The sequence below is a fragment of the Rhamphochromis sp. 'chilingali' genome, assembly GCF_963969265.1.
Source record: "Rhamphochromis sp. 'chilingali' genome assembly, chromosome: 8".
Lineage (NCBI taxonomy): Eukaryota > Metazoa > Chordata > Actinopteri > Cichliformes > Cichlidae > Rhamphochromis > Rhamphochromis sp. 'chilingali'.
In genome coordinates, this window is record NC_137935.1 from 31,037,285 (window position 1) to 31,057,021 (window position 19,737).

At 41.6% G+C, this 19,737-nt stretch overlaps 1 protein-coding gene across 4 annotated transcripts in view; it reads left to right on the forward strand.

The window, feature by feature from the left end:
* Nucleotides 1-19,737, forward strand: part of lsamp (limbic system associated membrane protein) — a 237,099-nt gene that overhangs the window by 199,779 nt on the left and 17,583 nt on the right. The gene's annotated exons all lie outside the window — the stretch shown is intronic.

Here is a 19,737-nt window from a genome sequence, read left to right on the forward strand (position 1 = left end):
CGCTCCATACATGTGCATCCCTCAGATATTGGCGACATTGTTGCTTTGGGATTTAATCCAATTTCAGAGAAAAGATAAATGTCTCGAACTGCTGATAAGCTTGTAGTTTGATGGATGAAGATGCTCGAGTTGACAACTTCGTGGTTTGATCGCAGCCTTGCTCTGATTTAAAGTCTTTCTATTTATGTGTCTTTATCAATTACTGCATCGGTTTGTCAGCACTCCAGACAGCTCTCATCAAATACATCCATTTCCTGCACCTGGAAGCAGAACAAATCAGAAGTTTCCTTTTCTTTTTTTTTCTCTGTTTGCATTAAAGAAGAGTGATTTTTTTTTACCCACCACCTAATTCTGCAAGTCGTATGGATTCGACTGGCTGCTTTAATGAAAACTGAAAGCACCCTCCTATTTTCTGTCTGCAAAGCTGAAGGGGATCCCACAGAGTTCAGAGTTACTGCAGGTAAAGTTCCTTTGTAAGTGTGAACAGCTTTTGTTTCAAGGAAATTGATGGAAATGTGGAAGAGGAAGGAAAAAGCAATGTTCAATCGTAGATCTCTCACTCTGCAATATACCTGATCTTCATAAGTACGCCTCTGCAAGTTGTGTATAGTTCAGTAAGGAAGGTTCACTTTTTATTATCTAATTTCTCTGTGATTTACTGAGGATACAGGATGTAGGCACCTTCGATAAGTCTTTGTTATTCACTGGAACACTGTGATAGAAGGAAAATCCTGTTGGTGTCCCGGCTGTATTACTAGTCTACACATGCACCTGTGGTTCCACACCATTTTAAACATAGGCAATTTTGATGTTAGTGTTGTTTCGGTGTGCTGCCTCTTTCTTTCCAGAATTCATAAGTCTGACCCAGTTCAAGAGAATATGAGGCACTGCTGGGCAAGATAATGATGGCAGCCTGTAGTGTGACTGCTTTACGCCTTTGCCTGCTAAGGTGACAACGCCGCTTCCCACACCTAGCGATGCTCTCAATTATTTTCTAAGGCCACAGATGTTCATGAGACCCAAAATTCCAGTCCAAGTACAGGCCCAAATCTCTTACTCTGAGCCTTCACTCAGTGTTAAATATCCAGTGTAAAGAGTAAGTTTAAGTCCATAACAGTATGGCCACATTTACCGTAATGAGCATTTCTATTTAACATACTTTAAAACAACATCGTTAATCTTCACTGTAAACCACAGCAGAACATCTGTGTCAATAAGTGGAAAAACAAGACGTGTTCAATCCGAGATATATGCATGTTCAACGACAAGGTTACTACAAGCTTTTACTGCTCATTACACTTAACTGACTCTGATGATTTGTTAGGTATCGTGGTCATTCACGCCATACGTTCACCCTAACACAAATCAGTGTTATAAAGGAACAGGGGAGGAATATTCATAATGTTTTATTACTTGTCAAGTAAACTCTTAAAACGTTAAAGATAACTTTTACATTTCGTGACTCTTCTGCAACCTCGAGTGTGACTCACGGATTCTACTGCCAAAGTCTGGCTGAAGCTCATTATTGCATAACCACATGAATATTCATATTCCCACTGATGACTCTTTGTGTGTATGTTGCTGTGCATAAATGTGTGAAAATTTATTGGCATCCATACACACACATACAAACAGAAGATAAGCTCGGCACAGACACGTTCCTTAGGCTTCTGTCTTTTTAAGGCCCTTCTTTGATCGTGATCGTGCGCATTCATGTATTTCCAAAGTCTGATCACCGTCCAAACCCTAAACTTTCAAATTCGATGTATTTGGAAGAACTGCCAGGAACCCAAACTAAACATGACAGAATAAAGGAAAGATCGATGACAGACATAAATGTACATTTGACAGACTTTCTTGTCTTACCAAGTCAAAAGCCTCTCCAGAACTAAGTAACTAAGTATTTAAATTATTTACATTGATGAAACAGTCCACACTTTGTATGGCTTGGAAACACGTACAGAAAATTCCTGTACCGTGGGCTGTAATATACCAACCACCAATCGAATTAATCCATGAAGTTAGTATTTTTAAAAGCTTCCAAACAAAAAGAAATAATAATAATTGAAGTGACTGTTAACCTGCTTGTAACCTAACAATGACAATTAATACAGACAGCACAACGTTCTACTTTAAATCAAACTGACCAAACCATAAAAACCAACAAGCCAAACAGAGAGTAACAACCCAAGAAGTCAATAAAAAGCAGACAGTGAGCCAGCTCTGGAATACAGCATTGTAAAGTTTTGTCTGTAAAACTTCTTTTCTCGAGGGCTCACAGATAAAGCCTGAAGCAATTTCATAGAAACAAATAAGTCGAGTGACAAATGATGCCTCGAATGCCTTAGCTGAGCATTTTCAACCAACTGTCCGGGTTGATATCCCAACCTAGGATTTGTTTATAGGATAGTTAATAGCAGGGTTTCTCAGGCTGTCCACACTGATTATGGCTGTCATCTGTTTCCACGGAGACATCCAGTCTGAAAGTCAGCATTTCACAGTCTTTTGTCTGTTATTGTTGCTTCTTTCACTGGTTTTCATGAAGCTAATTTGATCAGAACTGACACATTTCATGCACGGTGGATCATTTTTTCCTTTCTGTTTATCTCTCAATTCACCTTGCATGCAATTTTTGTTTTATCGCTGAGAAAGAATGCAGGCACATTGTTGCACATCATTCTGAGGTCATATAATGTTGTGCTTGGGCAAGTCTGGCAAAGACTTTCAGACCTGCTTTGTTAAGAGTAAAGAGGACCATGCTGCAACTCGGTAAGATTTTTAGCATGATTTGAGATGATAGTGATACTACATTATGAGTATAAATGTGGAATAGAGGCATCTCATTTAAAAAAAATGACAATTGATGAAATCAGCATGGCAGCGTGGTGGTTAGCACTGTTGCATCAGGTCCTGTGTTCATATCCACTGACTTGGGGGTAATCTTTCTGTGTGGTGTTTGGAAGGAAGCCAGTGTGCCTGGAGAGAACGCATGCGAGCAGAGAACATGCAAAGACGACTGCCAGTTTTAAATTAGTTGTAGGTGTGAGTGGTTGTGTGTCTCCTTGTGTTAGTCCTGGCAACCTGTAAATGGTCTACCTTGCTTTTTCCCCCCACGGCAGTGTATCCAAGCTGCTGCTGATAGGCTGCCTCAGCCGGACAAGTTAAAGAAGATGGATGCACAAAAACAGCTGAAACTAAAAGCCAGTTTTAACAGTATTTAAGTACGTTATATCTTCCTTAACGAGTGGGCCAGTCTGAATGAAACACTGCACAAATGTCATCCTACATACAGCAATTATTAACATCCATATGTTCTTTTTTTAAGATTTCTTATTCATTAAAATAATTTTTATTTTTTTATTTTGTTCATGTCATCATCCTCCTGCAAATGCGATGTTATGTTCTCTGTTTGTGTTTGTTGCCCGTGTTTAACTGTACTTTTATGTGCACACAGACTTCTGTTCCAGTGACCGCTAAATGTAAAATGAAGAATTAGAAATAAAGTCCTTAAATATCACAGACATATAAAGGTAAAGCTAAAAAAAAATGTAACGACCATCTTGACTGCATGAACCCATGTGTTAAGAAACTGCGATAACAAAACGTTTCACTTTAACATGGAGAGACTGTCACTTTGTACTTAAACCTTTCCAGTCATTAACCACTGATTAATTTGTCATCAGACATTTGCGATCATTTTTGGAAGGAACTGGTATATGATGTGAAGATGATAATGCTGATAGTGGTCTCAACATAAAGTAGGCTGCTATGAGCTGTTAGAAATGACATATTTTGCCCCATCAGTTGGGCGTTTTGGGCTTTTACTTCAACACTGTTATCTGAGCTTTAAAGTCCTCTGGCACATCTCCTTAACTCTGATAAGAGTCTATCTTTGGTAAATCAATGGCACTAATGGGTTTAGCTGGATTTTCCTTATCACTGCTATTCATCATTTTCTACTTTCACTGCACTTTGTACATTGCATTTGAAAAATGCAGACTGCTGTGGGATCAGTTCATTTCTTTCCTCGTTTCTTATGATTGCCAGACTCCACAGGACAACTTAATTTAACACATGTACATCAGGCGTCTCGTTAAATAAGTCCCTTTGACCACAGCCATGAAAGGGAGACTGAAGACCTGAGAAAGGACAGGGTAGGTTCTCCACTGTGCTCCACAGGTTCAGTGTAACTTTTAGTTTAGCTGCTTGATACAGGGCCATGCTGACTGTACCACACTATCCTGTCATTCTTGTTCTTTTTATCAAAATACTTTCTGTTCAGCCCTTGCGAGGGCTCTGCTATAAATATGGGCTTAATAACTCTTTGCTTGAACTGAATGTGCAGAAGGGAAGGTATATTCATCGCAGTGGAAGGATTGAAAAGAGGGTAAGGAGAAGCAAAACATGAGTGCGTGAGGGAGGCTGAAAGCACGTGTGAGACACAGAGCAGTTGTTCAGTGCCTACAATCTTCCTCTGACATGCATCTGCTGAGATCTGCAGACACAATGGGATAAATCTCTGTAGCTGGCTGGCTCCTAACTTGGGCCCACTACTGGTTTTGTTTTGGGGATTCTTTTTTTTAAATCTCCTCGTAGGCTAGAGTTCCTGGGTGGTGGAGGGCTGGAAGGCATCGAGCACGATGAGGGGAGAAATAGAGCTACTGGTCAAGCAAGGAAACTTTCAGAGCACCAAAACAGAAGTCAGACAAGTATGAAAAATACATGCCCTCTGGCTCACTCTCGCTTTCCATGACACAAGAAGGATCCATGCAGAGCTGTAAAGAAGGAGGAAGTGGTGAAAGTTATGCTATCCTTAGGGAAGGAAGGAAACAAAGAAAAAAATGAAAAAGGGAGCAAGGCAGGATATAGTGAGAGCTCGAAAAGAAGGACAGAATACTGCTTTAATATTTAATAGAGGTGCCATCATTCTTATCATCAGTTATAGCAACTCCAGTTGTTAATTAATGTTCCGTTATGCAATCATGATCCTCTCAGCTCTGTGGTGTAATAGAGTTTACCAGTTACCCAGCACCGTTGGGAGACTAACCACAGTGAACCTCCGGTCCGCACAAGCAAAGACGAGCAGGCTGCAGTGAGAACAGTAAGACAACAATGATTAAAATTCAGGTCATAAAGAAGCATCGACTTATTAACTGTACTGCACATTGGCAGCTGAGTGGAAAAGGGGCCACTAAGAGCCTCCTGTAAGCAAAATATCAACACTTTAAGTCCCTCGATGCCTATTCCCTGTCCATCAGCAGTCGTGTTTACTGTCATTGTGTCCTTCAGCAACACCCTGAACTCTTAAGGCGTTCTGGATAATAGCATCGGCTAACTGTAAATTGGTAAGCTATGAATCTACCCCAACAGTTTCATTGCAACAAAGACATCTGTCCAAATGAATTGATTTGGACCACAGCCCACGTTCCTTGGCTAGATGATCCCCTGAATATTGAAGTCATAACCCTTTTATAACAGCGTTTGGCAGGGCAGCCGTTCAGAGATTTGATGCTGAGTGCCCTTGACACCCTTCGTACATCAGCCAGAGCGCTGTCGGCCGTGCTCCAAGACCAGGCTCGGGGAAGTCTCCCCAGGACTGTCACCTTTTCTCGAAAGCTCTCTCTCCCCGTTTCTTCTCTGCGACTCTTTGTCTATCCATCTTGAGCTGTTGTGCCGTCCTCCTCTCCTTCATTTTCACTCTCACTGCCTCCTCCACTTTCCATCATCCTCCAATCTCATCCTTTTGGCAGAAGTGTGACAGTCATTTCAGTTGTCCTTCCTGCTCCTCAATTCACTGTCTGGGGAAAAACGTGGTGTTAGCGAGCACAGCAGAACATGCTCGTGCACAGCCGTCCACATGTATCTCTGCACTCCAGGGGGAGTGGAGCAAGCAAGAGTGCAGATACATAGATGCCTCAGTAGTCTGACTTCCGTGCCGTAGGAGTGGGTGTGCAGATTAGTCGGGAGACACACACACGTATCATTGTGTGCCAAGCTGTCAGTAACAGAGTGTAGCTGACAAGCCAGCTGATTGTAAGAGTGAAGTGTAAGGTGGTGACAGGTTCTTGTCAGAGCAACCTGGGTCAAAGCTTCCACTCCACATCTCCAGCTGTGTTCATGTGTGTGTGTGTGTGTGTGTGTGTGTGTGTGTGTGTGTGTGTGTGTGTGTGTGTGTGTGTGTGTGTGTGTGTGTGTGTGTGTGTGTGTGTGTGTGTGTGCAATCAATGGAACGCCAGCCCCTTTAGGAAGCAAGGAGAAGACAGCTGCTCATCTGTCTCGCAGCAGGTCTCAGATCTGCTGACTGTCACTGTTCACTTGTTTGTTTACAGTCAGCGCCATCAGCAGCTGCTCTGAAATCAGTCTGATGCCACATGCTATACAGGACATTATGAGCACAGCTTGCCCTGTGTCTGCCTAGCCTCATTAGGTGTAGACACCGCTGGGTGGGCTGAACACTAGAGCTCAGACTTGTTTAAAGTCACGACTATGTTGAAACTGCACTTTTTGTCGAAGCCATAACCTTTTATCAGGTTTGAATCCCTGCTGAAGAAACAGAAGCAAGAAGAACAAGAAATGAGTTAGGTAATGCAGGTCGAGTACAAACTACTGACAAACATATGGAAAATCTAATTAAACTGAGCAGAGGAACAAAACAAATCCTGCCATGGCAGTAAATGGTTTGATGAGCAGGAAAAAAAGGATGGGATTCTTATACTATGACATATGCAGTAAGCAGCACTCAGTGTCATGGCCACCTGTGGGAGATTTAACCATTTTATGTGATAGCAAAGGCTAAATGATGTTCCCGAAGCTCTTAATAACATCTAAGCATTTACCTTTATAATAGGCGTATCATGATATGATTTATGTTCTTCACAACAGTAGTGCAAGTTTTTCCTTCTGGAAAAAAGAATACGTCTGGATCTAAATTTACATAGAACAGGCACAGCTGTACTGATATTCCACTTGAACATCAGCATGGCTAAAGAAGTTTTTATCTTTCGCGTTTTTCATCTGCGCGTGGGAAGCAAAGCCTTGCTTCAGTAGGACATTGTGTTAATAAGTATTATTGCAAGAATTAAATTGCAATAACTTTGTTGTTGGATTGTTAATGAGGATAAAATCACAGTACTTTAAAAGTGTTTTCATACCTTTCACGCTTTTTAATGAATGTTCTTGTAATAAGCATCAATTAATGAGTAAAGAGGCACTAATGAGCCCTTATAAGAGCCTTAATAACATATGTTTGGTTAGAAAAACTAGACTAATTATGACTGACAGACAGACAGACAGAATGCTAGCTGGTGATCACTTCATAATATATACCATTACTTCATGTAAATAATTTTGCATAATACTCAAAGACTACAAAAGCCATTCCAGCTTGTACAAATAACATATAACAAAATGCCCCCTAAAAACAAGCTCATGAGGGAACTAACTCTGTAACGACAAATCATATCCTCGCGTAGGTGGTACAGAAATATGTTCAGTGCTACAAAATCGCAGGACCACTACATCATGTTTCATATTGTTAAAGACGGCTGCTACTGGCTATTCCCCCTTAAGCCAGCAGATCGCACTTATTTTCTGTTTCAGTTTTATCTGCGTACACGAAACCACGTGGGCAGAGACACTCTGACCTTGCTCTCCTCGCTCTCCCTGTGTAACACAAAGCCTCTCTTTCCCATGGCAAATGCAAGTCTATTGAATCAATCCAGACAGTAATGAGAAGCCTTCCCACAACAATAGGCTAGATCCGTTTATCAGCTGTGTTTAAGAAAAGCCAGACAACCCAACTCTCCTTCATGGGAATTCAATCACTTAAACCCTATTCTGCTTTATCAACAATTAATCTCCTTCTAAAGCCTCACACTTGAATGGGACAAGACAGCAAACAGCACACAGTGTTATACGGTGTGATGCCACACTGAGAGCAACCCCAGCACTCCCTCAAACAAACAAGAAGAAGGAAAATGGGACAGAGAGAGGAACAACAACGTTCAGAAAAACAGACGGCAGCGTCGCTTCGCTGTGCATGTCATTTCTTCGGCTCGAGAAGCGGCAAATAAACAGCCGTCTTGTTTTTGGCTCCAACTCCTGTGTTATTTCTGCACTGCCAGCAGCAGTGGTGGCAAACGGCTGTGAACAGAAGTGGAAGTTCTCCTTTTGTCCTCGGACTGCCGATGAGCTATCGCTCATGTACAGTAGGGCTTCTTGCTGCCAAGAACAATAGGACATTAGAATTCAGCTGACAAAGCACAGCACATTAATACAAGAAGTCACTCAAAGACTCAATATATATATCTATATTTATAGAGAGAGAGAAAGAGAGAGAGAGACATTGGAGTGTTCGCTTAAAAAAAACATGGATTTTTATGCTGTAGGAAAAGCATAAGATCTTCATTGACATTAAAGGGCATTTGTCATTGGAAGACAATGTCAGACACACAGAAATCATATGCATTGAAACTTTTAAGAAGATCGCAGCATTGTGCCCCATGGAAAGATATTTGCATTTCATCAGGCATTTGTTTTTGGCAACACACTGTCATAAAAAACTCGTTTACTTTCTGAGCCGCTCGTGTTTTCATTATCTCCGCTGCGAGAAATCTGTTGATGAGAATAGTTATTCAGTAATTATGTGCTGACCCATCATTTAAATCACAGCGACTCCCGACAGATAGATAGCTGCCATGTGGCTGTGTTAGATAAAGCCAGGACCAACTGTCCAAACACAATCGCACACACGCTCAAATGCACGCACACACTCTCACACGCAGAGTTAAAGGGGTGATCATGGGTAGGTGCGCATACATGGGCACGGGCGTGCTGTCGCGCTCGTGCAGACAAAAGAAAATAAATGTCGCGGGGTCTTTTATGCTACTTGACTCTGAAGTTTCTCAAATCAGCTGCTTAACATAAATTAGCATTTGCAAAATAAATGTAATGTTTCGCGCCGTGGCGAAGCGGCGCCGATGAATGATGCATGAGGACATGCAAATGAGCGCAATCCAGCAGAAGTTTGCTCGCCGCTGTGCGATTCACATCCCTCGTCCACATCCTCCTCACTACCCCACTGCCACTCTCCTTCTTCCCCTGCTTCCTCTCCCATCCCTTACTTGAAAAGGTAGGGCGGGGGGGGGTGCACAATGTTTTCCGGTTGTGTCCATCCCTAAGCAGTCCCTCACCCCTGCAAAGTGCTTTAATTGATATGGAAAACCTCAAGTTGTTCGTGCAAACTTTGCAAACAATGCAAATCAGTATCCGGCACGCATTTGCTGAAGTGCACTTCTTCCAAGCTGCTCAACTCGTCCCAACTTGCTCCCAGAAATCCCACTGTTGCATGTCCCAGAGGCCGCAGGGGCTCTCGACAGTAAAATGTGGGTAATTATGTGCATTGTCTTTTCAGAATGGCTGCATCGCAAATTAGAGAATGGCAGAAAAACAATTTGAGCTCAGTGTCCGAGAAGTAGTTAAATACCAGCTTAAAGACCAGCTTTCAATTTTGTTATTAAAGAAATCAGTAACTGATCTGCATTCAGCTGATGCGCTCAGCTATGAGCACAAACACTGAATGCTTTACACACCTGGGACACAGGCTTTTTCTTCACTTTCCAGTCGAGTTTTCCACCAAATTTCACATGCTTTAAAACGATGACGGCAGGGGAGACGAGCTGGCTCGGATGCTCCATTTAGGGCATCACTTCTCAACTGCGGGCAGCTGTAATGCAGCTTGCTGTATAACTTAATCATTCGCAGATGCTTCCTGTAATTCTCCATCATTTCACGCTTTCCATTTACAGTATCCTGTTGTTTTCGTGCATCTTTGAGGGGGGTTACGTCCGCTGCAGTCCAAATTCACACGGCAGAGGTATTACTTTCCAATTCCTCCCTGAAACAGTGCTTATCAAAGAAGCGGTTTCCAGTCACCAAGCACATCAGCAAAGGTAATTTAATTTTAGGTTTAGATTTTAGCCGTTATGGTATAGAGTTCCCTTTGATCAGGAAATAGTTTCTCCCTAAGAGCAGCAGTAGCTCCTAAAATCCAATATGTCTTAAGAAGAAGAAGAAAACAGGAACAAATCATGACACTTAGCATTTTCACTGGAAAAATAATAGCTGCTTCCCAGTGTTGTTCATTGATCTGTTGTGCATATAGAGAACAATCCACCACCTATTCCCTCCATGTTTCTCATCGAGCATTCTATTGTTAGAGCAGCTCAAGGCTACCGGCGCACCAAATGCCCCCACTCCAAGTGCACTGGGAGAAAAGTTGGAAAGAAACACTCTCACTAAGGAAATGTAATCAATAGACTTGTAGCAAAGGCATTTCAGGCAGGGGATCAACTCTGACCTGTATTCAGAGATATTACAGGTGCAAGGGGAGGCACATATATGTGTGAGCTTGGAACAAAAACACAAGATGTAGTTTCAGTGTTTGTGCTGCCAAAAAAGCCTTCACTCTCAAGAGTTTTTCACAGCCATTTGAAGAAATAAAAAAAGAAACCTAAGCGTATCCTGGGTTTACAAAAGAATGTACAGATATAACATATACATGCATAAGTTCGACCTTAACCTCAGATGCTGGGATTAACCCTTTAGCAGAAACACATTTTTGCAGGTGTTCTAAAATTGTCATCCATCAGACTCTGACAGCAGTTTTATGAAAGGCTTTCGTGAAAAATTCCTTCAGCTGCAAAATATTTGTGGTTTCTCTCGCGTCTGTTTTGTCTCCCTGCGCAACATCCGAGTTTGATTCACACATGGGCTTTTTTTAACTGGGGCACTCAATAAACCTACATTTCTTCTCTTTGAGCCGTTGAGTTTGTGTGCTGGTGTGGCTGGGGTCATTATTCTTTGGAAAGATAAATTTCTGGGTTAACTTTCAGCTGTCAGACAGATGGTCTGACGTTATCTCAAAGCACCATTTGATGATGCTCAATTTGTTGTTGAATTCATTGCTTAGTCTTTGAGGGAGTATCGGAGCTCCATCTCATTACATTTTTACCACTGTGCCTCACATTCAGTGTAAAGTTCACTTCCTGGAAAGCTGTGTTTTGTCTGTGGCAAACATGTCCCCATCTTTGACTTAACTGTCCGTAGCATGAGATTCAAAAATGTATGCTATTTGTCTGCATGTGTGGTGACAAACCATTAAAGCAAAGCCTCCACCGCACATGCTGGTCACATTTGTGCAATCTCTTTGTGACTGCACATGCATCCACTTTGAAACTAACAGTTGCGAGAGCTTTTAGTAGATCTTGAGATGAAAACCAGCTGGTTGTCACTTGAAAACGAGCCACCTGTCGATGAAGTTCCTTTCAGTGGAATGATTTAGTTCAAATCACAGAGATCTTTTTGTAAATCCCTTGCTAGCCGGTCAGCAGCCATAGAGAGAAAAGAGGGAAAAGGGTATTTTTTTTGGAGCCACTTGTAACTGTTCTGAGTACACTAATTGTTGTTGCAAGTGCACAAGATGTCATTTGCTCCACACTATACCAGTTTTCTCCCCAACATGCTAAATACTCTACTACAGTATTAACAGATTCAAATCCCCCCAAAACACAACTTAGTTGAAACATAAACCAGGTTTCGCTCCATTTTTAGTCATGTAGTAATCACCATGTTGCCCATGGTGATGTTTGTAGTGGTCCTGGGTTCTGGTAGGTTTGGTCAGAAAGTGATAACGCAGCATTATAAGTTATAAATAACTGTGCCTGCAAAAGAGTAGGCTGTGATTAATAGTCCACCATCCCTTTTGGCAGTGTCTATCACACATACACACGCACACACACTGGAGGAGGCAGGTCTTCAAATGCCCTGGCTATCAATAATCTGCATCGCTAAATTATAAAGTAACCAACATTCATCATACACCTCTCTGCTATTAGGCTAAGAAACAATCAGGTAGTCTAAGGAGCTTGGAAAGAAAAGCGTATGGACTTCTTTGAGTTGCTTGAGGACGTTTCACCTCTCATCCGAGAAGCTTCTTCAGTTCTAAGGGTCAAATGGTGGAGAGTCCCAGATTTAAACCCAGTGGTAGTTTCCCCCCAAAGAGGGACAAAGGACCCCCTGACCATCCTCTACCTAATCCCATGAGCCAAGGTGTGAAAGCGGGTGTGGGTCACAATCAGCCAGGGTTTTGGGTGAGTTCATTGTGAAACCTGGCCCCACCCTATCATCCTGAGGTCAGATGGCCCAGGATGTGAGTGGGCGTTAAGGCGTCTGGGGAGGGATCTCAAAAACTGGATTATAGATGGCAGAGAGTTGGTGTCGTAAACCACCGCCTCTGTTCAAAGATGGTCGCTCACAGTGGACATAAATGGCTTCTTTCACTCCTCTTTCAAACCATCTGTCCTCTCTGTCCAAAATATGAACGTTGGCATCCTCGAAAGAGTGTCCTTTATCCTTAAGATGCAGATGGACTGCTGAGTCTTGTCCTGTGGAGGTGGCTCTTCTGTGTTGTGCCATGCGCTTGTGAAGTGGCTGTTTGGTCTCTCCAATGTAGAGGTCTGGGCATTCCTCGCTGCACTGTACAGCATACACCACATTGTTAAGTCTGTGTTTTGGAGTTTTGTCTTTCGGGTGAACCAGTTTCTCTCTGAGCATGTTGCTGGGTCTAAAGTACACTGGGATGTCGTGCTTGGAGAAAACTCTCCTGAGTTTCTCTGATACACCGGCTACATAGGGGATGACAATGTTGTTGCGTCTGTCTTTCTTATCCTCACTCGCTGGTGTCTGATCTTCTTTTCTGTGCCTCTTTGCTGACTGTAAAAACGCCCATTTAGGATAGCCGCATGTTTTGAGTGCTTCCTTTACATGCATGTGTTCCTTCTTTCAGGCTTAGAAGGAACATGTTCTGCCCGGTGGTGTAGGGTCCTAATTACTCCAAGTTTGTGTTCCAGAGGACATATCTCAGCTAGCTTGGAAATGCCTTGGTGTTCCCCCAGAAAAGCTAGAGGAGGTGACTGCTGCTCCTGTGACCTTAACTCAGACTGATGGATGGATGGATGGATGGATGGATGGACTTTGTAGAGAAATTTTACAAGCCTAGTTTTTAGTTTTATTTTAGTCAAGTAAAACGTTTTGATGTTTTCAAAATCAATGAATGCAACAATTCCTATCCTGCTGCCTGCCCTTTGACAGTTGGAAACAGGACATTTTTTGCATTTAATTAATGTTTCAGTAATTAGAAAGCTTCAGGCTTCATGTACTTTATCTTGTACATGTAAAAAATGTATTTTTTTCTCTATTATGGTTTAACAGTCATTAGTGTCCATTTTTTGTCTGAAGGTTGTAGTGAGCAATAGACCTTGGCATGTTGATAACTCACATTTCATCCAAGAGGTTTAAACAAGAAAGTTTTTACCAGTTACTCCTCTATATAAGGAGGCTCTATATAATAATTGCTGTCTGGAAACTGGAAACTGAAGAAATACAGGAATGCAATAACTTTCCATGTTATGAAAAGGTCAACAAAACGTTATTTATTTAAATGTATCAACACGCATGCTATATTTCAAAAGAGGCTCAAATGTTTACTTATCTAAATTGTGCAAAATAGCCAACAGCTATGAGATATTAAAGTATTTTTTCAAGCAGAACATCAATATCAAAGTGTTTCATGAAATCTGAAGGCCTCACTTACATTTACATAATTGCCATTTACAGCGTAGCAGCTGAAAGCTTACAGTTAGTTGGTAAATCCTAATTTACCGTAGATTTAATGACAATTATTGCCAACTGTCATTGTAGCTCTGTTAAAGCTAATAATTGGTACTTCTGTGATATGGTGAAACCAGAAGGCAAACATTTAGTCTGTCTTGTTATTCTTATTTGTGGAAGTAGATATACAAATTATTAGCTTGTTTTTTATGATAAATTAGTAAATTGTCTGTGTTTGCTTTCAAAATCTAAAACTAGTTCAGAATTTTCCTGTTTTAGTTTTTATCTCGGGAGTTATCAAGAAGCAAGTATATTGCTATAGGTTGGAAACATTCTCGGCTGTGAAGTAACTTTTACTGGCTGTCAGTGAAGCTAATGGCATTATTAGCTATAGCTAGCTATAACTCCTGTCTTGGGTTAGTCAGATAATACAGCATTTATCAAATGTTGATATAAGTACTTTCAGCAATTACAGGCAGAAGAATTAGTATAACAATAACTTCTGAACATCAAAAAGGGTGATATTGTCACGGCCGAGGCCGCTTCAAAAGGTGACAGGACTCAAATGCAGGACGCTGAACAGCACGTAAGTAGTTTTAGAGACGATGTTTAATTACTCAGAAAATATTCATAAACAGGAAAGTGAGTTTAACAAGTACGAAGTGCCACAACTGAATCAACAGGGGTCTTAAGCCGCCTGGGCTAAGTAACAGTCTGGTCCTGGTCAGTGGGAACAGCAGTTCCGGGGATTGGGCTGGAGAGCGAGTCACACTAGGTCCAGGAAAAGGGTCAGGGTCACTGTAAACAGAGTACAGACGTTCAGGTATGGATAAGGAGACATATGGATACGCTGTTTGTTCAAAATCCTTCTTCGTACTGCGTACTTGCCGCGGGTGGTCAGAGATGACGTGGAGGGGTGAGTGGTCCGGGTGTGTGGTCCAAAACTCCTGGCGTGGAGGCAGAGAGGCAGGTAGGTGGTTCGGGTGAACAGCCTGTGGGACTGTCAGGTGGTCCAGTATCCGGGTTGGAGCTCTTCGGCAGAGATTAGTGTTTGGCAGCTTGGTGTGGCTATGAAAAAGACGCACAATGAGACAAACACACAATGAGACGAGGTGATTCACAAAGTGCATGCGGAATCATGGTGGTGGCCTGCACTGACTGGTGTTAGCTGAGAATCTGGCGAAGAGAGGTTGAGTGCGCTGGCCTTATGAGTCCCCGGCTAAATTACCCACAGGTGTGAGCGATCAGCAAAACACTGAGGCTCCTCCCAGGGGTGGAGATGCCGGCTCGGAGGGAGACACACTGGCACACACCCGGACCATGACAGATATATGTGAATATACAGTACAAGTGATCTTTCTAGCCATGCATAGCTTAGCTCTGATGCTAAATGTTTCAATATAACAGTAAACAGTGGAAAGATCAGGTTGATGATAGACATTTGTGATGCACAGCGAACGATTACATTTTAGATCCCCTGTCTGGTTTATGACCAAATTCCCGTTAGCCTCAGCTGTGTTCAGTCTTTAATGGTAATTTTTAGAAATGTGAGCGTGCTAGCACACAAAGTAAACCATAACATCAGTGTCATCCTTGTGTATACTGCAGGAGAAAATGCTTCATTTAGGTAAAGCAAGTATTCAAAATACATTCACGGCATGACCTTGCCTTACTTAATGTATTCCTTTCCTATCTGACACCCACTCACTCTCTACTATCCAGATTAGCATAGAAATGTGATGATATAATATAGTGTAATGCCAGGTTTCATGGGGCTTTTCTAATGTGCACACTTTTGAGTCAGTCCCCGCTCTCGGTGCTCCCTGAAAAACCTTCAAGGAAATCTCTGTTCACCCCTGAATTCATGTGTGCAGGCTTCATACTCACCATAGAGACATTACGCCTCTGCACGCAGCGTGGGCACGTGTATGTACACATGCGCTGAGATTGTACACACACTCAAATCAATTCCCCTTAGACAAGATTAGCCAATCTATCTTCATTACGCTTCATTAAATAGATAACATGTGACGCGCTCGCTCAGTGTGTAGGATGTATTCTCCTGTGGGCGCAGACAAAGATGTGTGAAATGTAATTAATTGTTTCTTTACACAATACGTCTCGTTCCATTAATGAAAGTGATTGAGTTCCTCTTTATACACTCCAGGTTAGACTGGTGACAGTTCATTTCTACATTTTAACTAGTCTAGCTACTTCCTCTCATCTTGTTCAAATTTGCTCCTCTCTTCACTTTCTGTCTCTTTTCTTTGATCTTTTGCATTCACCTGGTCCCCCCACCCACCCAGCACTGAAAACCAAAGTGCTGAAGAAGATAGTGAGCTTCAAGACAATTTCCATGGCAACAGATTTTCAATCATACCTCTCCAATAACATTGCTCTGACAGTTCGTCCAGGGAGGGCTGAATATGATGTGGCTTAGACTTTGATCACGATCCCACTGATCTTTCAATCAACGTCAGATAATATTGAATCTCAGCTGACCTCCATCTCCATTAAGCAGCTGATTTAATCTTTTAGCTTTCTCTCAGTTTCAAATATTGAAACTGCACACTGGGTTATAGATATCTGAAGGCATAAAATAATGCGACTAATTTCTATGCAGTAGTCATTACCTGGGGTTTTTCTCTGAGATTTATCGCAGAGATGTCAAAAGCAAAACTCCCATTGTTTGACTAACCTCCCGTGTCAGAGTCCCTGACACTTTCTCAGTGTTTCTCAGGGTGAGCGGTTCTGGGTTTCACAGAGCCTGAAGCCCCCTCGCTGCAAACTTTAGCGTGGTCTCGCCCACAGCTGAGACCGCTGACATTTACTGTTGTTACAAACAGCGCATTTTCTCACTCACCCTTGAGATCTCCCCTCTGCAATTTATTTCCACCACCACGATTCCATCATCCCACATTTCTTTTTAGATTAAGTGAAGTATCAGTCGATGTTGTAGTAGATATTATATTTCTCTTGGTCCTCGGAGAGTCCCTCTCCAATGCAGATAATTGCATCTTTTTTGAAGAAGAAGAAATTCACCAAGATCTGAACTTTTGGTTCATCTGCTTTTTCAAGAAGTTACTGCAATTTCCTAAAACTTCATTTACCACGAGGTGTAGATGTGTAGAATGGATACTGAAGTAAAGCTTGTTATTTTTGTTTGTTTTTTGTTTAGACCCAAATTATCACATATCAGTCCAGTTAGTTCCGATGCCACACATTCAACACATGAATTAATTGTGATATTACACACAATGATAGCACCACCTCTATGACTGAAGATGAAACACAGTTAGCATGGTAGCACATCAAAGAATGTGCCATTGTTACCTCCTGACCCCACCCATAGATCTCTAATAAGACATAGCAGATCTTTGCTAATGAGATGCCGAGCCACTGTGTTCTTTACATGGGTAATTAGCCGGATTGCTCGTTAAACAATTAGTCAGATATCTCTCTGGTAGTCTCTGTGCACTCTGTTCACACACTTTGTCCGACATTTGCAGATGCCCATTCCTACCTTAATTGAAGCTTTCAGACAAAGCAACTAATTCAAGTCTGCGTAACAAATTGTTGAATATTAGCTGCACTTTCACCTGTACAGTCCATCTAAGTCAGTTGGAATTTTTGAGCATGAGCCGACTGTGAATTTAAATGTTTGCTTCTGTTGTGGAATATGAGCATGAACGCATCCTATAATTTAAAATTGTCCCTTATTTATTTAGGCCTTTTTCTTGAGTGAGCCTCAAACAAATTTATGGTGTGAGTGCAGTGCATGTGTGATGTGTGGCTACAAATACCTGTTTACTGGTCCAATTGGGACGCCGTACATGACAATTCCTGCAAATCCAAAAATCCCACAGGCACCCCTTTGTGACTGACCAGGTGTGTGGAAATGAGAAGGCTTTGTCTCTCTTTCTCGAGTTGCAGCGGGTGTGTGTGTGTTCACTGCCTAGTTCTACATCAGTAATGCCTAAGGGCAGAGACTACCTCAAAGTGCTCTCCGTTTCCCAAGTGTGGCTAATTAGTGCAGCTACGAACGAGGACAACACTTCACATAAGCAGGCTGTCACCTTTGAAGATATATGTCATATCACCTTGAAATGTGAAATAAGACAAAGTTGGAAAGAAATACATACATTGCATAATATTTGAGCCCCAAAGCTTCTAGTATATTTAATATCTGAGTCAGATTGGCCATTTTGCCTTTCATTCTAAACGTGGCCATGCAAAGCGTGGTGGAGTGGGCGGCAAAATAATGGCAGTAATCTTATTAAATCGTATATCATGAAAACACTGGTGAATTCTGTTTTGTTGGTTGTTATGTAAACTATGGGGGAAAAAATCATATAGTCTGAGCGTATATTAAAAAAGGCTTAAATAAACTGCACACAGGAGCGTCACACATTCAGTAAAGTGACTGTATGTAATGCCATGTGGCTCCATGCAGCTTTTTGGCTATCTGAGCTGGCTGTTTCTTGGCTGAAAGCAGACTTCCCACACTGAGCTCATCAAAGAAAAAGCAGCAACACAACTTTCAAGAGGCCCTTCTCGTACCCAGGGAAACAAATACTGCCATTTTGTAAGGAGCATGTTGTGGAGACGAGTCCCATTGTTAGCTAAACTTAGTTCTTCACTGGCAGCGACGTATATTTTGGGTCATAGTCATGTTGGAAGACAAAGTGACCACCCAGACTCAGTTTTGCTGCTGATTGCTTGACATGTTCACATATTTCTTCCTTCATGATTCCTTCCACTTTGATGAGATTCCCACTTCCAGTCTTTGAAATTTTTGGCTTCCTACTTCTGCGTGGCTTTCTTTGAATTTCTCCATGATACTTCTCACCTCAGTTGACACTTGGAAACTCTGTGACAACTCTGTGGATCCATCTCCTGCTTTATGAACATCAGCGGTTCTTTTTCTCAAGTCTAAACTGATTTCTTTTGTCTTTGACAAATTTGATACTTTCTAACTAACAGCTCAAACTGTCGCTGAAGTTTTGATACTATGTGTAAATTGGAAAATAACACTCATTTTTAACTTAAGCTTTGAGCATTATAAAGTTTAAGCACTTCATGGCAGTGGTTTGTGCTCTGGCTCACTAAAAGGGTCAGTTGTTTAAGAGGGCTAATAATATAGATTCTGGTAATTTGGGTTTTTTCTGAAATAATTCTTTTATTGTGTAAAAATATATTTTTAAATTTGCCTTTTAAGGAAAAGTAGGATGTTTAGAAATGCTATGGTGAAAATCCCATGCTCTGTTAAAAAAGACTTTGGAAAATTTTTAATAATTTTGTTTGATTGCCTTATATTGCTTCCTTAGCCGGTAATCATCTTGTGCTAAACAATCCAGGCCTCAGAAGTCTTCAGTACAGAACAGGATCTCAGCTTGTTTCGCTTGCTTGTGCTTGCTCTGTTTTTTCCACAGCACAGGACAGAGGCTCTCTTGTAGAGCACACGTAGGTTCATGATTGTTGGAAGTGGCAACACATTCTCCACTCACATGACATACAAATTTGTTTGAATACTCAATATGGCAATTTTTACAGCAACAACTGTTGTTGAGCAAATGTTGGAATCCCTTGCTTGAACCCTACATGAACCTGCACACTAGCTTAACCATGTCCGTGCATAGTGTCTTTTCCAAAATTTAACCATGTACTTTTTCTTGCCTGAAACCTCACAATCTTATTTTATTATTATTTTTTGCCGAAACATTCCCAAGGAGTCAAAGCAAAAGTAAAAAGCAATGAATAAGTGAACAGTGAGCTTCCAAATGGGACACAAACCCCACATCTACGCAGCTTATGCATCACTAATGCCAAGGAAAACCTTGTGCATCTGACAGAACAGCCGTATTTGATGCATTCGGATGAGAACACCTCGGGTTTAACGCAAATAAAATAGGGCATGTTAATTATTGAGCTTAAGACTTGCTGTTTTCTGCTGTTTTCATCTTTTTTGCTAAGCTAGGCTTTTGGCTTCGAAAATAACAGCAGTATCAATTTCCACAATATGTTGAGCTGTTCCTTTTAAAATTGAACGGCACTTCATTAGTCATTGTT